Source organism: Haliotis rubra, unplaced genomic scaffold (assembly GCF_003918875.1).
Source record: "Haliotis rubra isolate DU_JTF1 unplaced genomic scaffold, ASM391887v1 Scf1648, whole genome shotgun sequence".
In the NCBI taxonomy this organism is placed as follows: Eukaryota; Metazoa; Mollusca; class Gastropoda; order Lepetellida; family Haliotidae; genus Haliotis; species Haliotis rubra.
The window spans coordinates 54,834-60,873 of record NW_025765612.1 but is presented as its reverse complement, the minus strand read 5'-3'; positions in this window follow the sequence as shown (position 1 = coordinate 60,873).

The window sequence follows — 6,040 nt, the reverse complement described above, 5'->3', positions numbered from 1 at the left end:
ATACTGACTCCAACCGACCAGTCCTTGTTGTACCCATTATTGCCGAGCGCCAGACAGGACCAACAAGTACCATATTTTAACGACTTTTGGTATGACGCGGCCGGGGATCGAACCCGCGACCTTCCGCTCTCCGGGCGGACGCTCTAACAACTACGCCATGGAGGCGGTCAAATAGTATAAGAATATTGTAGGTATGTGCGGTGTTGCTTTTGCAGGACGGTCTGTTTCCACCTGACTGAGTAGGTTTGTAAATACCCTATCATGGAACATTGGACTTTTGCCCTCATCACTGCTGTATGATATAATAATATGCAGTGGCATTTGTATGTGCTAATGTGATAAAAATAAATCGTGAATTATGAGAGTTTGTTGTATCTCATCATGGAGAGTAGTATGTGGTGGTATTTGCTTTGGTGCTGTTCAGTTTGACGCTTCTGAAGCCAGGAACATGACCCGAGACGATCAGTAACCAATGCTAGTCGTAAGAGAAATAATTGTTCTCAGTTATACCTTTCAAGATACCTGTCATAGTCAGGTAAATACTGGCTTAATAGTGACAAGACCGGCATTATCATAGTGGTAGCGAACCAATACTAAGCCCCGTTCCACAAAACGATGTTGGTTCAAACATATATTCATGGAACCAAATAATGGAAAACATGAAAGTACAAGTGTTCCTTTATTTTCCAGATTTTCAGGCACAGTGCAAAACATAACTTGTGAAGAAACCTGGAAAAATAAAGGAGCACTTGTACTTTCATGTGTTCCCCTATTTGTTTCCATGAGTATATTTATTCACAAAGTGAAAAGGATCGGGGCCATGTTCTTACAACTCAGAAAACCCCTCTTTAAGAATATTTACTTCAACAAATTGCATCACAAGCCACTATCAGACATAGACCCAAAGGAAGATTGACAGTTAAGGGAAATATTAAAATACCAAAGGAACAGAGAAGGAAAACTGCTGTAATCTTAGCTCTACGATGATAACAGTAAGTCAACCCTAAAGCATTTGAGTTACGATCACCTTAGCGCTAAGATCGCTTTGTGGGGCGGGTCCCAATACAGCATATGCGGTAATATATACTACCCATCAAAAGTTTAGACTCACTAGTGTAAATGAAGCCACTTACTTCAGTCAACTGTTCTAAACTAGATTTTGCAAAATATTCCATACTATTTAAAGGTACTGTTTACACAAGAACTGATGTCTTGTAAAACAAATTCGTAACGTTGAAAAGATTATTGTCATGAGTTCAATAAATGGTGAAACTCAGTGAAAATTGGCGAATTCTTAACAAACTCAACACCAAAACGCTGCTGTTCACATGCACGATATTTGCACATGCTTTTCAGCAATTTGATGTATTGATCCTCGTGCAACCCATATGCATAAGATTTGCAGTTGGTTCCCCAACGTTGTGGAGAAATTCATCTTCGATGTAACTACATATATATACATAACACATAGTGAGTTCTTTAAGTGAGTCTAAACTTTTGATGGGTAATATACCATTACTGACACTGTGTACCAGTCCAGCACTGATGGCATGGTAGAGCTGAGTACTGCTTGCTTGTTGGTAGTTTACCACCACATTCAGCAATACATCCGCTTAACGGTTGTTGTCTATAACAAATCGAAAATATCGAACTGACAATCAAGTGATTAACGATGTAAAGCATCGATCTTCCCGCAACTGAAATACGTTTTTCTGCATTGAATCAAGTCAGCGAGGCTGACCACCTTATTCTCGAAACGTTCGTAGCCCTAAGAATTCTTAACTTTGATCGTAGCCAATGTCTTAACAATGGGCTTAAGAAGTTCGTAGGGCTACGAACGTTTCGAAAATAGCTAGCCAGATCCGTTTAGATTTGTCTTATAATGTACAGACATACGTTGCTTCATTCTGACAAGTAATTACCATGGTTACCACATGTTATTCCGCCCTTTCTGGCCAAATGCTGGCTTGGAAGTAGTGGTCTCAAACCGGTTTACTTACAGGAGTCCAGTGTTAACTGTGGTAATATAGAGATAGGTCACTGAGACGGCAATGATGCATTCGTGACTGACTCGTGTTCATTCGTCACCACTCGCCCCTTTCCGTAACCTCCAAGAAGACTCGTCCCTGTCTCGATTCTTGTTACGTGCGAAAATACGACAAACCAATCAGAACGCGCGTAATGATTGCGGAGCCTTGATAAAAATACTCCCGAGTACTTAAATCGTTTATGGCAGTATGGCATTATTTATAAATTCATGGAAACTATATATCGTCATATTGAAAGTAAAAGACATTGCTAACAGAATTGTGTTGCCTAATATAACGTTTTCAATGAGGATAATGCCATGGAAGGTGAGAGATTCCACAACACGCACCTGCGTTTGTTTGCATAGCGGCTCTCATGGGTCCAATTGAATGTATTTCTGACGATTTTTTGTTGACATAGGTAACATACTTATTTATCGCTACGAGTTTCAAAACAATTATATTACATCTATATATACCAAATCAACTTTAGTATCTAACTTTGGGCTTATATTTCATACATATGGGGATATAATAGTCCCACTTTTTGAGGGTCATTTATGTATTTTTCAGCTACTCATTTTGAAATTCCGCCAGTGGTATGACAGCAAGGTTACATGAATGTTCAGTTTGAGAAATACTTCTTTGAGTATATGTTTTGGGTTTATTGTAGCTGAGAATTTTTTTATTTATTTGCATATTCCATTTAACAACTCCCATTTGTGATTCCTAAACCCTATTTAGAAACATATTACGTTTGGAAATATATATGAGGTGAACAGCTGGTAATAATTACGTTAGAATATGTGTCTAACAAATATCTATATTTCCTTTTATTTGTGTCAAAGAAGTTTCGTTCTTTAGAATAATAAAATAACAACAAAAACAGCAATACAATATACGAGTACTTCGGCAATATGATGTTAAGAGTCCTACCCGAGGGGCACGAGTCGCTATTCGGTTTGTCTCGGAATAACACGAGCTGGTCACGAGTGGATACTTAGTTGATTTCGTGAAGATTGTATACCAAATTCTGTAAAATATGGTAGCTTCCATGAGGGCTGATAGTTAGTATTATTGAGAGAAATGCATTGTGTATTGTTAGAGTATTGTAGTGTGACATTGTGTCTTTAAATTGAGGTTTTAATAAACCCTTTGCAATGGTCACTGGCAGCATTGGGGTTCAGTTCAGGGTAGTTAAATGTCAAAGAAATACATCAAAAGTGAGGTCTTGTTCTGCAGCATTTATTGACTGGTTACATAAGAGTGCGCCACTACACAGGGACCACGGGGGCTTACGGCCCTAATGCTACCTGCTGACCCCCATTCTTCGAAGCAAACATAAATCTGAGTTTTCACTTAAGTTAGAGATTTTAATCAAATTTGAGAAAACACAGGCAAATGCATTTCCCTGAATAAACTGAAATTGATATTGGACTTAGTATACTATCTGATTTTGGTAAATATGTTACTTAAGTTGTTTTGGCTTTTTGGTCTTAGAAATGCCGTTTCAAATGCTGCTTAGAGTTAACTGTTTCAAATTGCCAAACTCTGTTTGAAATTTGAGTAAAAACGTTTGTTTTCAGAAATCGGATCCTGAATTTACACCCTCCCTCTGGCCACTCATCAGTAGGTGTGGTGACGGAACACAAATGTGACACCATTCTCATTAGAACCTATCACGTCCGCGTCTGTACTAGTCTACAGGACACAGCTGTATGATGATAGTGATCATGTAAACTGTTTCTCACACAACAGTGGGAAATGATGCATGTTATGACAACCAAACAGATTGTGAGCGACGCATCCCGTTCAATACAGGACTTAACAGTATGTCAGTTATATAACGAGCAGTCAGCTTAATGATGGAGGGAAGACCAACTTTAGGGAGGCCGAACATTGTTTTTTAATAGATGCTTCAAGACAAATCTGTAAGAAAATTCATTTTAATATAGTTTTACTTTTACCTGACCGAAAGCAAAGTAAGCTTTTATCAAGACATTGGGGCGGTGGGGGAGCCTAGTGGTTAACACATTCGCTCGTCACGCCGAAGGCCGGGGTTCGATTCCCTACACAGCTACAGTGTGTGAAGCCCATTTCTGGTGCCCCTGGTGCTGATAACTTCGGCGTAGAGCTGAACTCACTCACTCACCTAAATGATATGATTAAACCGTAATTCGTTTTAGCTTTTCAGATGAATCCCTTCCAAGTGTGTGTCTTATAATCTTATAATCTTGAATATTTTGTCTACTCGGTGTAAAGCCCAACCCCCCAAACCCACTCACTCACTCACTCAAAATCAAACCTAATGTGAATTGGTTCACATTTTATACACATGGAGAAGGTATCGCATTAACTATGATTTTTAATCCCCATATAGACATTTATATTCATATCATAATTATGTTTGTATGATAATTTGACCATTTGGACGCACCATGCATTGATTTATGCATTGATATGTACGTGCGAGGATACAAGGCAAGCATCACGTGCACTAGGAGTTAGGAAACTTGGATAATCAATTGACCTCGTTGTTGAGAAGCAAATATGGAGCCTCCTCACTTGCCAACTGTTCAACCTGCCAAGTTGAGGAATGCTGCATGTCATTGAGGTTGTCATTCATCGACTATCGGCCGATTGGCCAGTTAACATCAGCAATTCCATTCGTCACCACTCGCCCCCTTTCCGTAACCTCAAAGAAGACTCGTCACCACCTACCCCCACCTCCATCCCCACCCCGATGCTTGTTTTGTGCGAAAATACGACAAACCTATCAGAACGCGCGTAATGATTGGGGTGCTTTGATAAATATAATCCCGAGTTTTTAAATCGTTTAAGCATTATGTGATTGTTGAATAAAATCATTAAGAGTATATATCGTCATATTGAAAGTACAAATAACTAAGTGCTAACAGAATTGTGTTTCCTAATTTGAAGTTTTTATTAAGGATAATGCCATGGAAGGTATGTGATTCAACTACACGCACGTGCTCTTGTTTACATAACGGCTCTTATGGGTACAGCTGAGGGTATTCCTGACGATCTTGCGGACTTGGTTTGGAGGTTGCAAGTGCACTTCCCAACATTTTTAGGTAATATACTTATATAAAACGCTACGAGTTTCCAAATAATAATGTTACATCTATATATAACTAATCAACTTTAATCTCTAACTTTGGGCTTTTATTTCGCATCTCTGGGGAATTTTTGGTATACATTCTAAAATTCCACCAGTGGTAAGGCAGCAAGGTTACACGAATGTTAAGTTTGAGAAATACTTTAAAGTCATCTGTTTTGGGATTTATTGTAGCTGAAAAATATTATCTATATTTGCATATTCAATAAGGCAAATCCCATTTGTGATTCTTAAACCCTAGTTAGAAACATACATTTGGAAATATATATAAGGTGAACAGCTGGTAATAATTACGTTAGAATATGTGTCTAAGAAATATTATCACTAGTATCAAAGAAGTTAAATTGTTTAGAATAAATAAATAAAAACAAAAGTTCTTAGGTAATATCACGCACCACTGGAATCAAACAGGAATTGAGTTATCGTTCTGATTTAAAGTAAGTTATGATGTTCATACGCCAATAAGAAATTCTTCCAAAAGGGCACGAGTCTATTCGGCTTGTCCTGAAATAACCCGAGTTGGTCATGAATGGATACTTAATTGAATTCGTGAAAATTGTATACCAGAATCGGGAAAATGACCGCACTAATCAACGTCATATGACCATAGTTAATTTGCCATTGAATTATTCTTTGACGGTCAATTTATCCAGATAGTATGTTAAAGGCACAATGTCACACATTTTCGAAAATATTTTAGCCTATATTACATACATTTGGGGCATATGCATTCATCCTAGCTTCCTATTGATGGTGGTGTGACATTGTGCCTATACATTGAGGTTTTGATAAGTCCCTTTGCAATGGTCTCTGGTAGCATTGTGATACTATAAAACAATGGGGTTCAGTTCAGGGTAGTTAAATGTCATAGAAA